The sequence below is a fragment of the Aedes albopictus genome, chromosome 2 (assembly GCF_035046485.1).
Source record: "Aedes albopictus strain Foshan chromosome 2, AalbF5, whole genome shotgun sequence".
Taxonomy (NCBI): Eukaryota; Metazoa; Arthropoda; class Insecta; order Diptera; family Culicidae; genus Aedes; species Aedes albopictus.
Genome location: NC_085137.1, coordinates 417,365,103 through 417,386,128, shown reverse-complemented (window position 1 = coordinate 417,386,128; position 21,026 = coordinate 417,365,103). Strand labels below are relative to the sequence as shown.

Genomic DNA, 21,026 nt, shown 5'->3' with positions numbered 1-21,026 from the left:
AGCCGTTAAAAAATAATGCAATGTACAATTGTAATCACTTGTAGCCAAAACATAGTCGTTTGTCCAAGAGTAGTTTTGGAAAAAATATGCTAGAAAAAAAATGTTTTTGATTCCGAGCAAATATGGGGGGAACAAGTCTCCCCAGGGATCAAGTCTCCTCAGTCTCCCCTAATCGAAACAAAAACATCGATGTTGCGAACATCTATTTAAAATCGCCCATCTCTCAGTACTTGCAAAATGAAGCGTTTTCCCCCGGACGAATCAAAATTTGCTGCTCTTTAAGCGACGCTGCTCAAGCCAGAGCGGTAGCTCTACCCAAGTTACAATTCAGAACCACTAATAAGCATGCCATTTTAACAAGTGTTCTATAAAAGCGCTGACAGTTGAACAAGAGTATGTGTTGAAAAAAGTGTCGAATAAATATTTCAAAAGCGAAAACAGCACAACTAATCGAACAAAAGTTTAAAGAAAGTTGTTTAGATATTTCTTTCAATAGCCTAATAGTGTTGTAATACAGTATGACCCATAAAAAATGCGACAGTTTTCAAAGTCATCGTTCCCCTACTTAGAACTGATTAACCTTGCATGTATTGGATAGTATAGTAGAGCCACTAATCGGAAAATGGCAAAGGAACATAGACTGATTTCATGCACATACCTTTGGAAATATAACGTTGAACATATGGATGTCGAAATCGTCCACGCGCCAGAGGCCGTTTTTTAAGGATATAATTTTCTTTCAATTGCTTTCAATCACATTCAAACAAATTTTATTTTCAAAATAGTACTTTTATGGCTGGATAAGGTATTCAGGAGTTCGTTGGTTCGTAGGACAAGAACGAAAAAAAATATTGACTTATAAATTAAGAGCCATTTTCTGAAATTTGAATTACTTGACAAATGATAATTTCTAGAAAATATTATGTTTTAAGCATGAAATTGTTTTTAAGTACTTAGTATTTGTACCTATTATAAAGGTAGGTTTATAAGCCTTCATCAACAAAAAATTGTTTTGAAAAATGTTCAAACAGTGTTAAGTTTTTTATTAATTTATCTTAAATACGGTTTTTAATATGTAGCACCTTTTTCAGTTTTTGGTTCCTAAACATTTCAAATTATTTTCAAAACATTTTTCAAACGTGGGCGTATTGAAGAGTACATATTTCGTCATGGTTTTCATGTGTTTAAAAGTTTTTATCTTAATTCATTTTGCTCTGAAGATTAGAGGAAAACTTATTTTTTTTAGAAATTGTTTACAATTATAAGGTATCCCATATACAGGGGATGGCCAAAATGTTTGGGATAGGCAACTTTTTTTCTCTCACAAAAAAGTTCAACATGCTATAACTTTTCATAGAGTGCATCAAAAAATCTCAAATTTTGGCTGTTTATCAACCTGTTATATGTGCATCATTGGTACAAATTTGGGCTCGATTGAATATTTTTTCGCGAAGTTAGAACCGTTCGGGTAAAACACTATTTTTTAGACAACTCATTTTTGAGCTGTCATATCTCGGAAACTAGTGAACCGAATTGAATGAAATTCTGAACGTACACTAACAATATACAAATGCTTCACAAACTATTAAAACATAGAAACTTTTTGAACGTTGAGAAAAGTTATCATGGATTGACAGTTTTTGGATTTTTCTCGAAAAAATGTAATTTTTTTACGTCAATGTCAATAAATTTTAGTGTTGATGTCCAAAGATTTTCCACATTTGTTCTCAAGTTATCTTCAATCAGATATATTAGAGCCTATTTAGATTAAAGGAAGAACACATTTAGTAATTTTTGTGTGGTATTGTAAATTTGACTTATTTTCCTCAATATGGGCAAAAATTTCTACCCGGTATAACTTAAATCGCCGTGAGAAAATATTACATTTTATAACGTTGTATTAAGTATCAATATATTATTGATAAACGTTAAAAAAATCATCCAATTTGGTTCACTGGTTTCCGAGATATGGCAGCTCAAAAAATAGTTGTCTAAAAATAGTTTTTTACCTGAACGATTCTTACTTTGCTAAACATTATGCAATCGAGTCCAAATTTCTACCAATGATGCACATATAACACCCAAACAACCAGTAAGCACTTATAATAGCATTCCTTCAGCATTATAGTAGCCTTTACGACAAAGCGTTTAATGCTAATTGGCCGTATATGCGCCTATAGTGCTATTTCACAGCAGGTTTTGGCAAAATAACGGGCTGTCTTAGTGCTATCCCTTCAGGAACGTCGTGACGAAATGTCAAAGAAGCGTAACGCCTCGTCGAGCAAAAAAAAACAAAAATAGATTGACGTCTGCTTCTCGTTCTCTCAGCCAGCTTCCCCGCTTCATCGTCCTTCCATATTCCAGCCGGTGCTAGGTGGTACTTTTTTGCTGATTTTTGTGGTGAATTAGGTTTGAACTCACGATCCGGAGATTGATGAATCATATCTGCTTCTGATTCTGTTGCTCCTGAACCACAATGCTAAAGCTGTTCCGGTGGCGTGCGTTGATTTAATCGCCAATATAAAGAATGATTCGATAACAGCTTCAGATTCAACATCCAAAACCTGTTTTCATTGAGATGTTTCATTTTAGTAGAGCATTACAATCCCTTCTTCTAAATATCTGTGGAATATGATTCTTTCTTCCCTCTTTCAAACAATCCTATGATCCACCAAAGCATCCACCTATTCGGCACACATTTTCCGACAAAATGATGAATAATTGGTGATTTTTTTATGGACAAATTCTCAATCCAATCCAGCTGCAGTAATGTTTTCTTTGGTGCTTTTGGATGAGTAGGGGAAAATGAAGAAACAAATAAGATGCACAAATTTGTAAACAGAAGCATAGGCTCTGTAAGAGAGAGACAATATGTGTTGCCAAATGCGTAACATATCTCCCAACCTTTTGGCTCCTAGCATTTGAAGCGCAGTTGAAAAGCATTCTGATTGCCCCCAAGTGAAAACACTTCAAGCAGCTGAAATGCTAATTAACAGCCAAAAGCATTTGAGCAGCACAGCTTATGCTAACTCAAGGCAATTATGCATTCCAACTGCTTATGTAGGGCAGCAAGCAATTTAAATGCATAATACGAGCTGATACACGGCTTATTCAAATGCTTAGTGGTTACCTGGGCAGGTTGATAAACAGTCAAAATTTGAGATGTTTTGATGCACTCTATGAAAAGTTACATCATATTGAATTGTTTTGTGGGAGAAAAAAAGTTGCCTATCCCTTACATTTTGACCATCCCCTGTACATAACCAATGAATATTTTGACAAAAATTTTAGAGATCCTGTATGACAATGACCTTCTTATTATATCCTAATTCAAAAAAGTTGAATTCATTAGGATTATTTAATTAAAAATCATTAAATACCGCAAAAAAGGAATGTCGCATTTTTTATGGGTCATACTGTACGTAGAGGAGCTCCTAGGAGTTTGATTCGGACCAGGGAACAAATTTCCAGGGAGTTAGCAGCGAACTGTCCGAACAGTTACGTTCGGTCAACGAATCGCTTGGCTCCACGATCACCAACCAAAGGACCCAGTGGAAATTCAATCCTCCGTACGCGCCTCACATGGGTGGCGCGTGGAAGAGACTTGTGTGTTCCGTGAAGAATGGTCTTAGCTGTCTGCTCACGGATAGACTTCCCGACGACGAAGTTTTGAATATGGTACTGGCTGAACTCGAATCTCTGGTGAATTCGCGCCCGAACTGACTTACCTACCGCTGGAGAGCGAGGAGCACGAAGCGTTGATACCCAGTCATGTTTTGCTTTTGAGCTCCAGCGGGGTAGTTCAACCAGCTACGCAACCAATGGAGGAAGGAGCCGCTCTTCGTTCCACCCGGAGTTTGCTTATGCTGGACCATTTTTGGAAGCGTTGACTCAGGGAGTATCTCCTGGTTATGTCACCTCAATCGAAATGAGGTGAGGTGCGGAATGATCAAATCGGCGTTCTGGTCATGAAAGCGAAAAGGAGAGAAATAGCTGGACGCGACGAAGAATACTACGCGTCTACCCAGGGAAATACAGGCGAACAAGGCGAGTCGATGTGCAGACTTCGGTAACAGTTCCTTCCCAGCGGCATTTGAGAATAAACTGCTTGAATGTCTCCATGCATAGTTATAAGCTTTCAGTTGGAATTTGTTTAGCTGTAGGTTCAAATTTCTGTTCAATTCGGTTGAAAAAAAAACAGCCATGGTTTGGTACACCAGTTTTCAATTTCAATTTCAATAAAGGGCAATATTTGAATTTCACCAAGACTGAAATGTAATTTTCACGTTGAATCTTAGTCGGAATCCAAAACTAGTGTTAGATGATCGCCGTGCCATTTGTGCGCGCTCATGCTGACGAATGAAGGCGATGGAGACGCATGGTTGCTTGTATGGCCGGCTTCGCAGCTTTCCATGCGGTTGTCCATTCTCTTTGTTCTCTCAAAGCTCGCTCTGAATTCTCGACCACGCTAAAAAAGTTCCTGAAAGTTGCACACTTTTGTCCAAATCAATGATGGAGACGCGTGGTTGTACAGTTTGTTTCCCACGTCTGTGTCCCATCAGCTCACAGTGAAGCAACGCAACAGCGTCTTGTTTACGTTCGCAGATGCGCGCCAAAAGCTCTTCACTTCCGCGCCATCGTCGTCGTATCGCAGAGACGAGAGAGTGAGTTCTTTTGAAGCAGAAAACTTTCGCCACTCAGGATTGATTGCGTGTTGCACCCGGAATCCCCGACTCAACCTCCAACCGCACCGTCGTCGTCGTCATTCTGTTTTCCAAGAACACCTGATGGTGCTAATGGAACCCAAAAAAAACACGTCATCGAAAGGGGTGACACACTCACCGGATGCATGCTCTCACGCTGCTCTCTTTCCGGAGTCATATGATTCGGTCGTCGGAGGTCCTCGGGAGTTCGGGACCCGCGTTACGTCAACCTGCCCGCCAGAACAGAACGCGGTTGCGAAATTTTCCACACGGATCGGGTTCGGGGTTCAGCAGGTTCAGTCGCCGGAGAGTATTCTAAAGGACTGGACACGTATTTCCGTAGCGTTCTTGCAGTGCAGCCAGCAGCACAGTGCAGCAGTATGTTGTAGCTATAGGTAGCACCAGTGTGTGGTGTTAATAGATTATTCCTCTGCCTGACGGTATTGTGTGTATGCTGGTACGTTGTGTGTGGAAGACTGCGCTGCTGCATACAGATGCTCCGCGGAAGGCTGCAGCAGGAAGGAGTTGTGGAGCAAAAGTAGAAAGAAGAAGGATGAAAAAGTGCTGAACAAAAACGGAAGTGCAATGTGCATGATGTGTCTGAAGGGAGGAAAATTGCTATCTGGAGTGCAATAATCAGGGATTCCGAGGATTTCCTCGCAGTCACCAACGCTGGAGACGAGGATTAGTTTGTGTCGTGTGTGTGTGTGAGTGTACGGTGGGAAAACTGCTACTTGATTTTTCCTCAACATTTCGACCAAGGTGAAGTGGAGACGCGAGGTCGAAGGTGAATGCCGTGGAATGGAATCGTGAAAATTGTGCGTGTATGAGAAAGGAAAACCGCGGTCGTTTTAATAAGCCAAAAGGCACGCTGGCAATCGGCAAAAATCGTTATTTCAGTCAAAGGAATGACGGCTTCTGAACATACCACGGCTTATGGCGACGATAAAAAGTGTTAAAATATGGTGAGGAAAAAATTCTCAGACAACGATTATCAGTATTTTATACAAGTCTGCATAATATTCTTACAATTCTCGGATATATAGAATCAACAAGATTCAATTGATTGTTGTCAGAAAAAAATCAGAAATGGAGTGAAAAATTGTGAAAAAATTTGTGTTACATTTCATTTTTTAATTTTTTTTTATGTTTCATTCATAGTTTGCTTCGAATCCCTCAATTTAAGGTCTATAAAAACTTGGATGAAATTCTTAGTGGAGATTTGTGCGCGCATTGGAAAAGGGAAGAAGTAATAATTATTTTGTTTTCTTTTCCTAAAGAAATAGTTCCCACTGCACAGTGTACAAATTCGAGCAAAAAAACGGACGCAATGCAGTTCCGGTCGCTAAGCAAACGACAGATACTCATTCCTAAGCAAAAAACTTCGGGGAATCGAATGGTGCCAACCCCTTTCCAGAAAAACATCGCCAAGTATCTCATTTTGGCCATTTTCCCCTAAATTTGTAAAACAAATATTTGAATATATTAAACTTAAATCCAAAAAAAGTTGAGAGAAACCCTGAGTATTTCAAAAAACATCATGACGCAATGTTGAAAAACTTGGTTTAGTAAATGTTTTTCACTTTTGATCACAATAAGTGTCTCATTTTGTCCAATATCACCTATAAAATGAGAATATTTGAGAATTTCGTAAGAATTTGAACAAAAAACCATGCAAAATCGTTGAAAAATCATGCTACTGTATGGAGAAACGCCAAACGAGTGGTGTCTTGTCCATAACATTCAGAGATGGTGTCCCATTTAGTCCAATATCCCCTATAAATAAAAAATATTTGAGAATTTCGGATGAATTTCAATTAAAAACCATGAAAAGTCGTTCAAAAGTCATGCTTCTTAATGGTAAAACCCCAAACGAATCGTGTCTTGTCCATTACGTTCAGAGATGATGTCCCATTTTGTCCAATATCTCCTATAAATAAAGCATATTTGAGAATTTCAGATGAATTACAATAAAAAGCCATGCAAAGTCGTTCAAAAGTCGTGATACTAAATGGAGAAACACTAAACAAATAATCTCTAGTCCATCGCATTCAGTGATGTTGTCTAATTTTGTCCAGTATCCCATATAAATTAAGAATATTTAAGAATGTCAGATTTTAAACTTTTTTGAACGGCTTTGCACGGTTTTTTTGATGAAATTCATCTGAAATTCTCAAATATTCCTAATTTATAGGGGATATTAGATAAAATGAGACAACATCATTGAATGTGATGGACAAGAGACGATCTGTTTGGGGTTTCTCCATTCAGTATCACGAATTTTGAACGATTTTGCATGGTTTTTTATTGTAATTCATCTGAAATGCTCAAATTTTCCTTATTTCTAGGGGATATTGGACAAAATGGGACATCATCTCCGAATGTGATGTGCAAGATACGATTCGTTTGGGGTTTTACCATTAAGTGGCATGGCCTTTGAATGACTATTCATGGTTTTTAATTGAAATTCATCCGAAATTCTCAAATATTCTTTATTTATAGGGGATATTGGATAAAATGGAACACCGTCTCTGAATGTGATTGGCAAGACACGACCTGTTTGGCGTTTCTCCATGCAGTAGCATGACTTTTGAACGATTTTGTATGGTTTTTTGTTCAAAATCATCCGAGTTTCTCAAATATTCTCATTTTATAGGGGATATTGGACAAAATGAGACACTTATTGTGATCAAAAGTGAAAAACATTTACAAAATGGCCAAAATGAGACACTTGCCGACGTTTTTCTGGAAGGGGGTTGGCACCATTCAATTCCTCGGAGTTTTTTGCTTAGGAATGGGTATCTGTCAATTGCTTAGCGACTGGAACTGAATTGCATCCGTTTTTTCGCTCGAATTTGTACACTGTGCACTGGGACAAAATATAGTTCTCAGCTTAGTATTCTACCAATGACGTTTTTTGCATGAGTACAGGGGCTGGCCAAAATGTTTGGGATAGGCAACTTTTTTTTTCTCTCACAAAAATCTCAACATGCTGTAATTTTTCATAGAGTGAATCGAAAATTCTAAAATTTTGACTGTTTGTCAAACTTTTGTAGTGCATTATTGGTAAAAATTTAAGCTAGTACCGTTCTTGTAAAATAATATTTTTTAAACAACTTATGTTTGAACTTCCATATCTCGAAAACCAGTGAACTGAATTGAATGAAATGTTGAACGTTCATCAACAATATATTAATGCTTCACAAGTTATTAAAACATAGGTACTTTTTGAACGTTGAAAAAAGTTATCATGGAAAAACTTTTTCATTAAAACTTTTTGGATTTTTTTTGGAAAAAATGTAAATGTAATGATGTAAATCATTAAATTTTAGTTTTGACATTCAAAAATTTTCTATTTTTGAGAACAGAAGTATCTCTAATAAAGATATCAACAATGATTTTTCATAAGGGCCTGACTGACTTGATCGATTTCTCTACGTCGACTCTCTCTGCCGCTAATAACTTGATCAAAACAAACAAAATCATTATTCTTTTTGTTTCTATAGCAACATGTACTCGTCTTCTTCGCATTTCAACCAAAAAATCTTTGAAAAACTTAATATACATTCTGTGATAACACAAAGAGAGGATCGATGTAGAGAACTCGAAAATGTCAGTTTGGCCCAAATGAAAAATCAGTGTCGATATATTAGAGGAGTGGACCTTGTGTGGTGGTTAAAGAAGAGATGAACCAGCCTCGGGCTGAAAATCTCTCTAATAAAGATACCTAACCTGGTGGTTAAAGCACGCCGAGGACCTGGGATCAAATCCCACTCCAGACAAACTCACAAAATGTGAGTTCTTCCTTCGGAAGGGAAGGATAGCGTGGGTCTCGAGATGAACTAGCCTAGGGCTAAGAATCTTGTTAATACGGATACAAAAAGATATATTAGAGCCTATTTGGATTAAAGGAAGAACACATTTATTAATTACAGTGCGGTATTGTAAATTAAACTTATTTTCCTCTATATGGGTGGATATGTCAAACCAGTGTAAATTTATTCGTTGTGAGAAAATATTCCATTTTATAACGTTGTATCAAGTATCAATATATTGTTGATAAACGTTCAAAATTTCGTTCAATTCGGTTTACTGGTTTCCGGGATATGACAGTTCAAAAATAAGTTGTCTAAAAATAGTGTTTTACCAGAACGGTTCTAACTACGCGAGAAATTAATCAATCGAGCTCTAATTTGTACCAATGATAGGTTGACAAATAGTCAAAATGAGTTTTTTTCATGCACTTTACAGTTACAGCTTGTTGAACTCTTTTGTGAGAGAAAAAATGTTGCCTATCTCAAACATTTTGACCATCTCCTGTATATCGTGTGGCACGTATGAAGATACTCAAGGAGGTCAGGGAGCGTCTAAAAATTATGTATCCTTTTATGGCCGATTTTTACTCCCCCTCCATCCTTGCAGCACACTGCAAAAAAAAATGAAAGTAAAACTGTACGTAAATTGAAGATCAACTTAAATTTGTGGCAGAAATCTGTAAATCATCAGCATTTAACGTCAGTCGAGCAGCCCGCTGCTGGTCAGACGGCTTGTTAACAGATTTTAAAGCATATTCGCTTGAATTTTACATGCATCTATTTATTTATTTATTAACTACATCTTCAGCATACGCTGTACAGACTGAGTAAACTAAGACTAAACATGTACGTTTCTAATTAGTTTTAAATCTATCTATGCTAACATTAAAATCTACTATAAATAATGCCAGCCACTCTCCGTCATCAGCTTCAAACAGCTCTTCGCAGCTATGACGGCTTTCACCGTTGTCTCTCTCAGCACTGTCTGCAGCAGTCGAAGCAGGTCGGCCATTCGTTTGTTATGGTAGAAGCAGTTTAACTTTGACTGTCTGCTATACAACAAGCTGGATAGCCGAGAGTGCTCGGGCGTGCTACTCACACCCCAAAGATCTAGTCGTTTTGAATTTCCACAGACTGAGAAAGCCAGTTAAAATATTCAACAAATTTCCAGTCGAAACTCACGTCACGATCTATAAGATTCCTGAATTTTACTTTATATTTTCTAACAGATAGCTGCAATGTTATTTTAAGATCGCACAAAATTTTCCATAATATATGACGGGGTCCTTTTGTTACATTAGATTCGTCATAATTTTACAGTTTTTTTTCGAACTGTGCATATTTTCCTATACCTAATACATGGCTTGCCACACGTTCCAGACTTCCCCTCCCCCCCTAAAATGCATTCATGGACGCTCCCTCAAGGAAATTTGCATTACGAAAAGTTTCTGGACTGACTGGGAATCGAAATGCTTTTATAACTGTCGCTATCAGGGTCCTCAATCTTGTGTGATGATAAATTCTGATAATTTCAAGAATTAAGTTTTATATCTCACGTTTGCGGGGATTAATCATGTTTACCAACAGTTAAAACGAAGTTCGTTATTGTATTGAAAAACTTCCTCAAGCACGCCATGCCGCTAGACGGTTTGGTTAAATTAGCAACAGTTTAACAGTTTCGTAAAAGCACCGTTTTTCGAGAATGACTTGACATATCTTTGTGAAATATTGATAGTGCACAACCCCTAGAGCTTACTAAAACGCTTAGCCAGACGTTGGTTCACCTGTTTTTCTTTTTTTTTTTATTGAAATCGAGAATTTGGCTGTAATGGAGATCAATCAACCTTTTTCCAAAACTTTAAAACAATGCCCTTCCTCTCTCCCAGAGCTGGGAGGAATTTTTAAATTTTTATTAAAGTGTATTTACAGCTAGGAGAGTCAATAATTCAGATTTATGAGTTTCTAGTTGGAAACAATAAAAAAAATGCTGACACGAATGCACTCTTAGTGTAAAATGTCATAAAAAAAATAAAGAAAAATGAAATTTAGAGCTGGGTTGAGCTCCATAAAGCACATAAGAACTCACCCGACTCACAGTGGTCCAGATTTGAAAATACCTGGCAAAAAATTGCCAAATCATAGTAGTCTGCTAATTTTAGCCTATATGAATGTATTGGAACATGATTTCGCGTTCAATTTCATTTTAAAGGCATTTTCATTTTTTGTCGATTTCTTCGAACAAAATCTGAACAAAATTGATGTTTTTCATACAATTTTACTATACACATATCATCATGGTGCTATTGTTTTGGCAGCTCTTGGCAGTTGCATTTTTCTTTAATCGATTCTGCATATATAAACGAACATTTGAATGGAATCTCCCCGCGGGGAGTAGCGGGGAGCGATTTGTAAGACACTTTGAAGTCGAACTGTAAGAATTTCTCGTACTAATGACATGTAATGTCAATTTTTGAACCAAAAGTGTTATTTTGATCTCTTGCTCTATTGCAGATGTCCGATATACACAAGAACTTACAATTAAACTTTTGAAAGCTATTGTATTACTTATAGGGTAATTGATCCGATCATGGAGGAGTTAAGCGCTGGGTTCATGTTTAAACCACAATTGTATCGCCCCAAGCAAACTTTTTACATGGATTGAATTGAAAATAATAAAATCCATCCTTAATCTACGGGAAAATAACGAAATATTGCCACTTTGATGTTGTTATGAGCATTTTATTCGTTTTTATCTGAAAGATCATTGTGTTCCTAATGTTGCGGTATGTGTTCCTAATGTTGCGGTATTTTGTTCCTATTGTTGCGGTATCCCATTGAAATAATATGGGATACCGCAACATTAGGAACACTACCGCAACAATAGGAACACAGCAGCAAACACATTTATGAAAATATTTTTTTAAAATAGGGTTTTGGGCAAATCATAAGCAAACAAATGGTGCAATCTCATAATTTAAGCACCATACATCTATTAAAAATACCTTTTGGTAACATTTCAGTCGAAAAAGTGCTCAATTGCCATTACCGCAACAATAGGTACTACCGCAACGATGGGAACAATTACCCTATCAATAGACTTTTGTAGTGGTTGAACTTGTTTGTGTTCTTTAACAAAAATCCAGCATTTTCTCCATCAGCAGCTATTCAATGCTGTAACAAGATACAAAATCAATATTTCTAATTTTTTTACACGCCATTTAGTGCTCCTGGTATTATGGATGAATGCTCAATATAATGTATCCCATATAAGGCATGTTCAAAAATTGAGTTTCTGCCAGCTTTTCTCAAATTTGGACCTCTGTGCGACTGGAGGTTGTTAAAATCATCCCTTAAATCTAGCATCCCGCAAAGCATGGTCTTTCTGAACTTTATGCATTTTTTTCCCAAATTTCTACATTTCATTGATATTACAATAGAGCATTGTAAATTCAACAGGTATTACAAGGTAAAATTCTCAAAATTTTCAAAGGAAACTTTGACAAAAACTTGAAAACAATAAAATAACTCCGAGAAAATTTTAATAGGAACATGTGTAATTCATCTGCAGAAATGTAATTTACCTTTTTGACAGAATTTTTTGACTGAGCATATAGATTCCCAAGATTACTAATTTCAATTTCTGACCTACCATGGTAACCGTCTGATGTGAAGCCTAACCTGTGGCCCACGGTCCCAAAAGGTTGGGCAGATCTGATCTACACAATTTCATTAGGGGTCACTCCAGATTGTCGTTCAAGAAATTCGTTCAATATTTTTTACAGAAATCTATATAAGAATTTCTCAAGGGTTCTGAAGTCTGAAATTTTTCACTGTGCGAAAGTCGTTGACGATTACTTCTTCTTTTGTTTGACAAAACCTCCCATCTGAAACGAAGCCTGACGAAAAACCTCAAACTTTTTTCGAAGACATGGTGTGTGTTTAATTGATAAATTCAACAATGATTTTTCCTAAGGGCCTAACTGACTTGATCGATTTCTCTTCGTCGACTCTCTCTTTCGCTAATAACTTGATCAAAATAAACAAAATCATTATTCTTTTTGTTTCTATATCAACATGTAGTCGTCTTATTCGCATTTCAATCAAAAAATCTTTGGAAAACTCAATACACATTCTGTGATAACACAAAGAGAGGATCGATGAAGAGAACTCTAAAATGTCAGTTAGGGCCAAATGAAAAATCAGTGTCGAATTGAGAGATAAATTTGTGGAAAAAATACCCCATGTTTTGGTGGGATTCGAACCCACGACTCTATATCGCTAGTCCGGCGCTTTAACCAACTAAGCCACAGAACAAGTTACAATTCAAGTTACTAGTTAACGGTGATTAAATCCAACAAATATATTTTTTTGGTTTAGTCGATGTTTTTCATCGTCCTGACATTATTGCTTGGTCTGTTTGAAAAACAATTTCAACCAAATGAAGGGGAAAATATTGCTTCATAATAGTCCCAAAGACAGATTTGAACCATATTTTGAATTTAACAAATCCATATTCAAAAGTGTCCAAAGTAGCTTTGCACGACGGTAAATTTATTCAACGGGACAGTAATTTTGCTCCTGACGTAGAGAGGTGCATTTTGCCAAATTATGTTTGAGTAACATATTTGCGAATGCACTTGAGCACCAGAAAGACTCTTCTTTTCTTTTTCAAGGTGAACTTAATCTACATGGATGTTCCATTTAAGGTTCTGTTGAAGCTTCAGACCTAGGTAGTTTACATTCTCAACTCTTTCAACTTGTTCTTGCCCAAGGAACAGGTTCTGGGTAAAATCGTTAAAACGATTAGTACTTGAGATAATCACAAATTTAGTTTTAGTTGAGATAATCACAAATTTAGTGTTAGTTTTAGCTATATATACATTAAGGGCCCGTATAGCCGAGGCGGTAAACGCACGGGTATTCAGCATGACCATGCTGAGGGTGACGGGTTCGATTCCCGGTCGGTACAGGATCTTTTCGTAAAGGAAATTTCCTTGACTTCCTTGGGCATAGGGTATCTTCGGGCCTGCCACACAATATACGCATGCAAAATGGTCATTGGCAGAGAAAGCTCTCAGTTAATAACTGTGGAAGTGCTCATAGAACACTAAGCTGAGAAGCAGGCTTTGTCCCAACGAGGACGTTACGCCAAGAAGAGAGAGAGAGAGTATATATACATTAGTAGTTAATCCATTATTATATAACCATCTTTGGACCAAGTTCATATCATGCTGCATGTCTTCAAACGGCGTGTTAATGCTATTTCCTTCATAAACAATAGACGCATTATCCGCAAACAAATGTAGTTTTCCTTTTAAGGGCGATTCAAAAATATCATTTATAATAACGATAAAGAGTAATTGGCCTAATATTGATCCCTGCGGGACGCCAAATTGTACTGTTTCTAATGAACTTATACTCTTATTAACGGACATGCACTAAATAATAAGGATACGGGTAATGCCACAAAAGATCTAAATGCTGGTCACAGTGGCTCATCCGAACACAAACAAAAAATCAATAGCAAATTCTTCCCAAGACCCTTTTCACAATTTTCAGATTATTTATACCAGCCTCCTTGCTGATGCCCTAAAATATTTTTCTAGGATTCACTGTTTTCCTGATAATCTGGGCGTATTCCTTGTTTAGAGATTACATGACAAACTATAAGTGGAATAAATATACAGGGGATATTCAAAATAAGTGGAACAGGTAAAATTTTCACTTTTCAAAAAATGTTCAGCTAGCTGTAACTTTTCGAAAAAGGCATAAAATATTCACAAATTTTTACTGTAAGTTCATCAACTAGTTGTGTATCAGTGGTCCAATTTTGGAAAAGATCGGGCTATTCCACACGAAGTTAGAAAGGTTCTAGAAAAAGGTATAATTATGCGATAGCCAACTTTGAGATGTTATATCTCCGGATTCAACGAACCGAATGCAATGAAATTTTGATCATTTGTGATCAATATAACAAGCTATTAAAAACTTTTGACTAAACTTTACTTTCTTTACACGAAAGAAAATTATAACGATAAGATTATTTTTCTAACATAACACCAATTTATTCAAAAATTCATCATCGTTTCAAAATTCGAGATAGTAATTATAGTTCATTTAAATTCCCTCTAATTGACTTGAATATATTTATATTTCGAAGGAAAGCAACCAAATGGCCGGCATTAAATTGAAAAAGTAGTGGGATGCATATGAAAAAGTGACAAATTTATTAAAAAAACATAGAATAAATGAAATCGCTATAACTTTTTTTCCTATAAATAATTTGAAATTAAGTCAAATGTTTTTCAAAGTTCATTATAATCGTCATAAATGATCAAAATTTCATTGCATTCGGTTCATTGAATCCGGAGATATAACAGCTCAAAGTTAGATATCGGGTAATTATACCATTTTCTAGAAACTCGTGTAAAATAGCCCGATCTTTTCCAAAATTGGACCACTAGTTGATGAATTTACATTAAAAATTTGAGAATATTTGATGCCCTTTTCGAAAAGTTACAGCTAGTTGAACCTTTTTTGAAAAGTGTAAATTTTTCCTGTCCCAGTTATTTTGAGTATCCCTGTATGCACACCTTGGTGAATTTATGGCCTAAGTGGATTGTGGGTAACGCAGAATTGAAGACCCACAATCTCAGACACTTTTTCTCTATAACGAGTGGGAAGCAATCAGCTGCGTTTTTGCTAGAGTGCCGGTAGAGGCGCTTTTCTGATAAATGCGGTAAACTTGATAACAGTGTAAAGTAACGGCGAAGGTTACGCTATGCGATCGTATACGGCGCTCGTGTTCCACGTGTTTTTCACATATACAGCGGCGCCGCCTGGCACCAATCCACTCGAAACATCACGCGCAACACGGGTGGAAAATACGAGTCAGGAAAAAGAAGTAAACAACTTGAAATTTGTATGGTGATGTAATCAATTCTCTGTTACTGCAATGAATCCAGAAGAAACGGGTGGGGATAATGATTTTGTTTCTAATTTGCAACTTTTTGCCCCAAGGCACAAATCGCTGCGATGCGGAACAAGTGCAAGCCAGCGATTTGTCCATACAAGAAAAATGATTTTACTTCTAATGTGGTGGCGCCATCTCTGAGAAAAACAAGCTTTGATTTCTTACTATTCCAAGTAATCAAAACTTCAGATAAGAGGGTACTTTATAAGCTAAGCAACTTGTTTGAGGTAGCCTTCTAAGCAGCTTCATTTTTAAGTAATTTTGGAACTTGATAGTTCACACAAGATAGCTGGTTAGCCTTCTAAGCAGCTTTTGACAGAACTTTGACAATTTGCATGCAGAAACAAAATAGTTATTTATGTCACGAATTGCAAAAAGTTGATTTTTTCAGCACGAGTCATGGATAAATACGAGAGTGCTGAAATAATCATCGTTTGCCTCTTAAGCAGCCAGAAAGTTCCATTCGGATCTTAATCTGAACTTCGCGGAGCTTGAAAGTGCATTTTGTCATGGGAAGCGGAACTTTTGGCTTCCGAGTTATAGTTTTTTTTAAAAACATTGATGTCAAAAACACTTACCCCTTTTTCAAAAGTTACACTCGAGTTCAAACGACCTTTTCTCACGTCAAAACACTTATATTTTCATACTGAATACAATAATAAGATTTCATCCAAATCCGAGATACAAAAGTGTTTTCGTTTACCGATTTCGCGCATCACTGTTCTATAGGGAGTCATACATTTTCTACTACACTATATGATTTCTATTGCGTTTCGGAACCATTATGCACTAAAATGATCATCAGCTGACTGGGTACAAGACTACAGTATTCTACAAGTGATATTACTCTTTTTTGAAGCTATGTTTTACACTGCATACAAAACAATCTCCAGACCGAATGCTCTGATTACCCGTAATTTTTTATGTGACTTCATTTTTTCACGTACAATAAATATCTCTATGTATTCTTGACCTTTGTAAAAGAAATAGGGGTTTTGTACATCGATGAATTGCATATTTTTGAATAAAGAGAAGCTCGATTTATAGGGCCCATATTGTCGAAGCGATAAACGCCCGTGTGTTTTGCAAGATCATGCTGAGAATGATGGATTCGATCTCCGGTCGGTCCTGGAACTATTCGTACAGGAATTTTCGTTGATTTTCTTGAACAGAGTATCGTTGCGAGAGCAATACGAAGAAGCTGAAAGCTCGATTTTCAGCTTTGATTAAAAGAACCATCCCAATAGAAAAAAAAATGGAGCACGATTATGGGTCCCTACCTAATTATGCATAAAAATGTTGATCGCAATCAACAGTTCAAAACTTTCGTTCTATCTCACAAAGAAGTGTAATGGAATCCTTGGAGTAGTGTAACATATCTTGCACTGTAAGAATTTTATGCAGATTTTACTCATTTGTTTTTGTGCCAGAAACTCTCAGCTTGCAGATGTAAAATAATTCTCCACGGTCCAGAACTCAACTAATGAAACAGAAATTAACCCCAATCGGGATGTGAAGTGAAAATGCAGCAACACGTTTAACCCATTTTAATGCGGGAAAATCCAGAATCCTCTTGTCGTCGTCGTCGGAAGCAGACGCAGTGGCAACATCAGCGATAGCAACAAAGTCAAAAGGATAATTTCAAAACCGGAACCCGTAGACCCAGACGTGCCTGCATGGCCAGTGGAAAAGTGAACGCGAGAGCCAAAAGCTTGCGACCCAGAAGGAAAGCCCTCAACCAGTTAGTGTAGTGTGTCGTCGTGAGGGTTTGTCGTGTGTTAGTGGTTGTGTCGTGAAAAAGCGAAAAAAAAAAAACGGAACGCCATATGAAAATCTCGCCGTGATTAAGCGACCGGGAATGGATTAGTTTTTCACAACTTGTGAGAGGTACCTACCTAGTTCTGAAGGAGAAAAGTGGGCAAAGGACCAACCACTCCACATCTTCCATTCCACCAGCAAAGGCGAAACGCCTTCATCACCGCAAACAAATATGGATCCATTGTGGTGCTCCCTGGAAAGGGAAGAAGAAACTACTAGTGAGGTCCTGCTGCTGGGTGGTAGGGGAGGAAAACTTGTTCGTTCTACTTTGTGTGACGACGGCCGCCGCGGCGTGGCAAATCGCTAAACAAGCATACTGTTGTGCTCGAGTACCGAGCACCGGGTTCAAAAGAAGACGGCGTGTTTGTGACAAAACCCCCGGGCCGAGTCCTGACAGTCACCACCTCGGAAAATAATTGAAAAACTGTGAAAATTGTAAAATTCTATAAATTAGCGTGGAAAAACAATCACCACCAATTGCGCTAAGTGGCAAAAAGTGCTGTTGGCAGATGCAATTTTTCGGTGATTTGGCATTCTTGGAGCAGGTTGCAGCGCGAAGCTTTTGTGCACCAGTGAAGGAGGCGGAAAAGTAGATTGAATTCTACCACTGCACTGCATTTGCTGTTGATAGGCGCGTGGGTGAGATAGCTGCAATGTTATCTGAGTGGAAATAAACTGTTAAATTCAAGCAGACACAAAGTGCAGTGCTTTATTGCGGAATTTAATGTTGACTATTAAATGGTTCGAATCATGTGTTAGGTGCTCTAATGATATACAAGTAAGTAGTTTTTTTTTATATTCTTTACAATACTTTGTTGTGTGGATCGGGTTAAATTGTTGTGCATTAAAATAGCTCACGATGTATTTCCATTGATACATGTATTCAACTCTATTTTATGAGTTGCGCTCCTAAATATATAGCAAAATGTAAATTTTGCGTGGCCGTAAATCCTACTGAGGACTTTTGTATTGTAAAACGATCCATAAATAATAATCGCATAATTGAAAACGTTCCATACTTTATGGAAAATGTACCGGAAGAGCATAAAATTTTCTCATTTAAAGTGAATTTTTGCACCAATAAATAATAGTGGAACGCTTCATGATAAAATACAAATGCTTCATAAAAACGCAAATACTCCATCAATTTTCATTGCATCCATAGTGAATTGAATATTTCTCCATATAAAATTTAAGTAGCACCTTAAAAAAAAACAAAATTGCACCATAGAAAATAGAAAATTCCCCATAAGTATTATAATTCTGCAGCGTACAAATTAACAACCGCTCAAAAAAAACCTTGATTTTTAATTTTTGCACCACGAAAGCAATGTTAAATAATTGAATTTAAATTATGGCAATATGCTAATCTATGGAGAGTTTTAATTTATTTATGAGGTACATAATTCATATTTTATACGGTGCGGATTGATAATAGTAATGGAGCATTTTTCTGGTGCAATTTTATTTTTTACGGTGTACTTTGATTATTCTATGGAGCAATATTCAATTTGCTATGGGTACAATTTTCATTTTTATGGCGTATTTGCATTTTATTATGGAGCATTTCAGTGTTTTTCATTGGTACAAAATTTAATTTTAATGAGAAAATTTGATGTTTTACCGGTACATTTTCGAAAAGTATGGAACGTTTTCATTTGTTTATGGGTAATATTCTACATTTTTATGAACCATACGTAAATTCTATATGGAGCATAGTTTGATTTTATATGGAGCGTTTTTAGTTTTTTTATGGGTGTAATAAGGCCGATGCAAATACTTTTTTTATGTCTGAGACCTCTCATTGGGCGCGAGGGGTGGGGACAAACATATATAAGAAACAAAAAAAAAAAATAAAAACGAAAAAAAAACTATTGAAAGAAATAAAAGTATAACCACTATTTAAACATTATTTTTCAACTACAATTGACTCTCTAAATCTCGATATTGAAGGGACCATTGAGATAGGGAGAGATCGAACTCAAGGACCAAATTGTTATGCACACTAGATTGAAAAATCGTCCGTAACTAGGAAAAACCGTCAACAAACAGATGTCACTTCGCCTTCCCAGATTGTTTTGCACCTACGAAACGAGATCTAGCAACCTGTAAAAACGGGCATATCGTCATATGGAGAGAAAATCGAGAACAAAAACGAACGAGATCGCATCGAGATAGAGAGATATCGAGATAAGGAGATATCGACATGTAGAAAGGTAAAATGTATGCGGATTGAAGGGACCGACCAAACTATCGAGATAGGGAAAAATATCGAGATGTAGAACATCGACATGTAGAGAGTCGACTGTATTGAAAAATTGCAGACCTCAAGTTGAGGACTGCTTGAAGTATCATTCAATTATGGAAAAATCACTATTTGTATACCATACCTGATATCATTATGTTATGAATGATTTGTTTGTTATTTTTTCATGGATGGTTTTATAACTTAAATGATGCAAACAATAATGGACTGTTTTTACCAAACTAATAACTCGTTGAAATATTTTATCAATACCTATAAAATACCAAAATAAGTTATTTTCAATACTTGGAAAACCAACCAATACCTTGTCTTGGAATGATACCTGACTTTGGTATGCTGCAGTTACGTGTCAGTTATTTGTTCTTGCTCGAACGAACAGTAGTGCCCGACTAGGAAATTGTAACAAAAATATAACATAATTATAACAAACCACGATATTTATAACTCATGCTGGATGTAATTATGTTGAACATCCTCGTTGTTAAACAATCATTATAACTCAATCATATCACATTACGTTATAAATGTTGTTTTATGACTCATTATAATATAATTTAGTTTTGATTCTTCGACTTTTTTACAATAATGGCATAAAATTGTATCAAATTTTGATAGAAGCAATCAATTGTGAAGCAAAAATTTATGTCACATTTTGTTATAATTTTGAGCTGCTTATATTTTGTATGTTATTATCTTGATTGTTGCAATTTTAGTTATTTTAACAACATCTGCATCTAGTTATAATAAGTTATAAGATAATTGTTAAATTAAAAGAAAAATGCTTAAACATCATGACACAATACGATGTAATACTCTAGTCGGATTTATGGATCATTTGCTAAATTTCATGGATGCGAATCGCCTCTTTCCTCTCTGATCAGTATTTAATTTTTACCGATTTTTCCTAAGCGAAATACAAACAATTCTGAGTGCTATGTCGAATCAATCATATAATATCACCACGGTTGGGTTTCTGCGCATTGCTCTTCCGTCCAGTTGGGCGCTTTGGAAGGCGATATTTATGATCATCATCATTTTTTGTTCAGTTTCTCGTCATCATGGTTGTTTAGTTGGCAACAAAAAAAGAATTTAGAAGAATTGGGCAGGTAGTTAGATTTAATAATCGCACTGACATCACTGCACTGGTATCGAAGACATGGGACATGGGTCGAGTCACCTAATACGTCGCGACTTATGTCCTGGACTTATCCTCCTGGAATCCCCCCAGAGCTTCCTTCCTGAATTCTTCCAGAGGTTCCCCCAGGTATTCCTCCAGGGATTGCAGCAGAAATTCCTCCAGGAGTTTTTCCAGGAATTTCATCAGGGATTCCTCTAGGAATTTCTCCAGGGATTCCTCCACGGATTCTTCCAGGAATTCTTCCATGAATTCTTCCAGGGACTCGTCCAGAAATTCTTCCAGGGATTTCTCTAGGAAATCTTCCAGGGATTCC

The 21,026-nt window shown here is 36.7% G+C and overlaps 1 protein-coding gene across 1 annotated transcript in view; it reads left to right on the top strand.

Moving 5' to 3' along the window:
* The first annotated feature begins 4,550 nt into the window (after positions 1 to 4,550).
* Positions 4,551 to 21,026, top strand: part of LOC109426789 (sodium channel protein 60E) — an 820,640-nt gene continuing 804,164 nt past the window's right edge. Inside the window, exons 1-2 of the mRNA XM_062853525.1 lie at positions 4,551 to 5,668; positions 16,922 to 18,087. The gene's annotated coding sequence lies outside the window, so the exon portion shown is untranslated. The remainder of the gene's footprint in view (positions 5,669 to 16,921; positions 18,088 to 21,026) is intronic.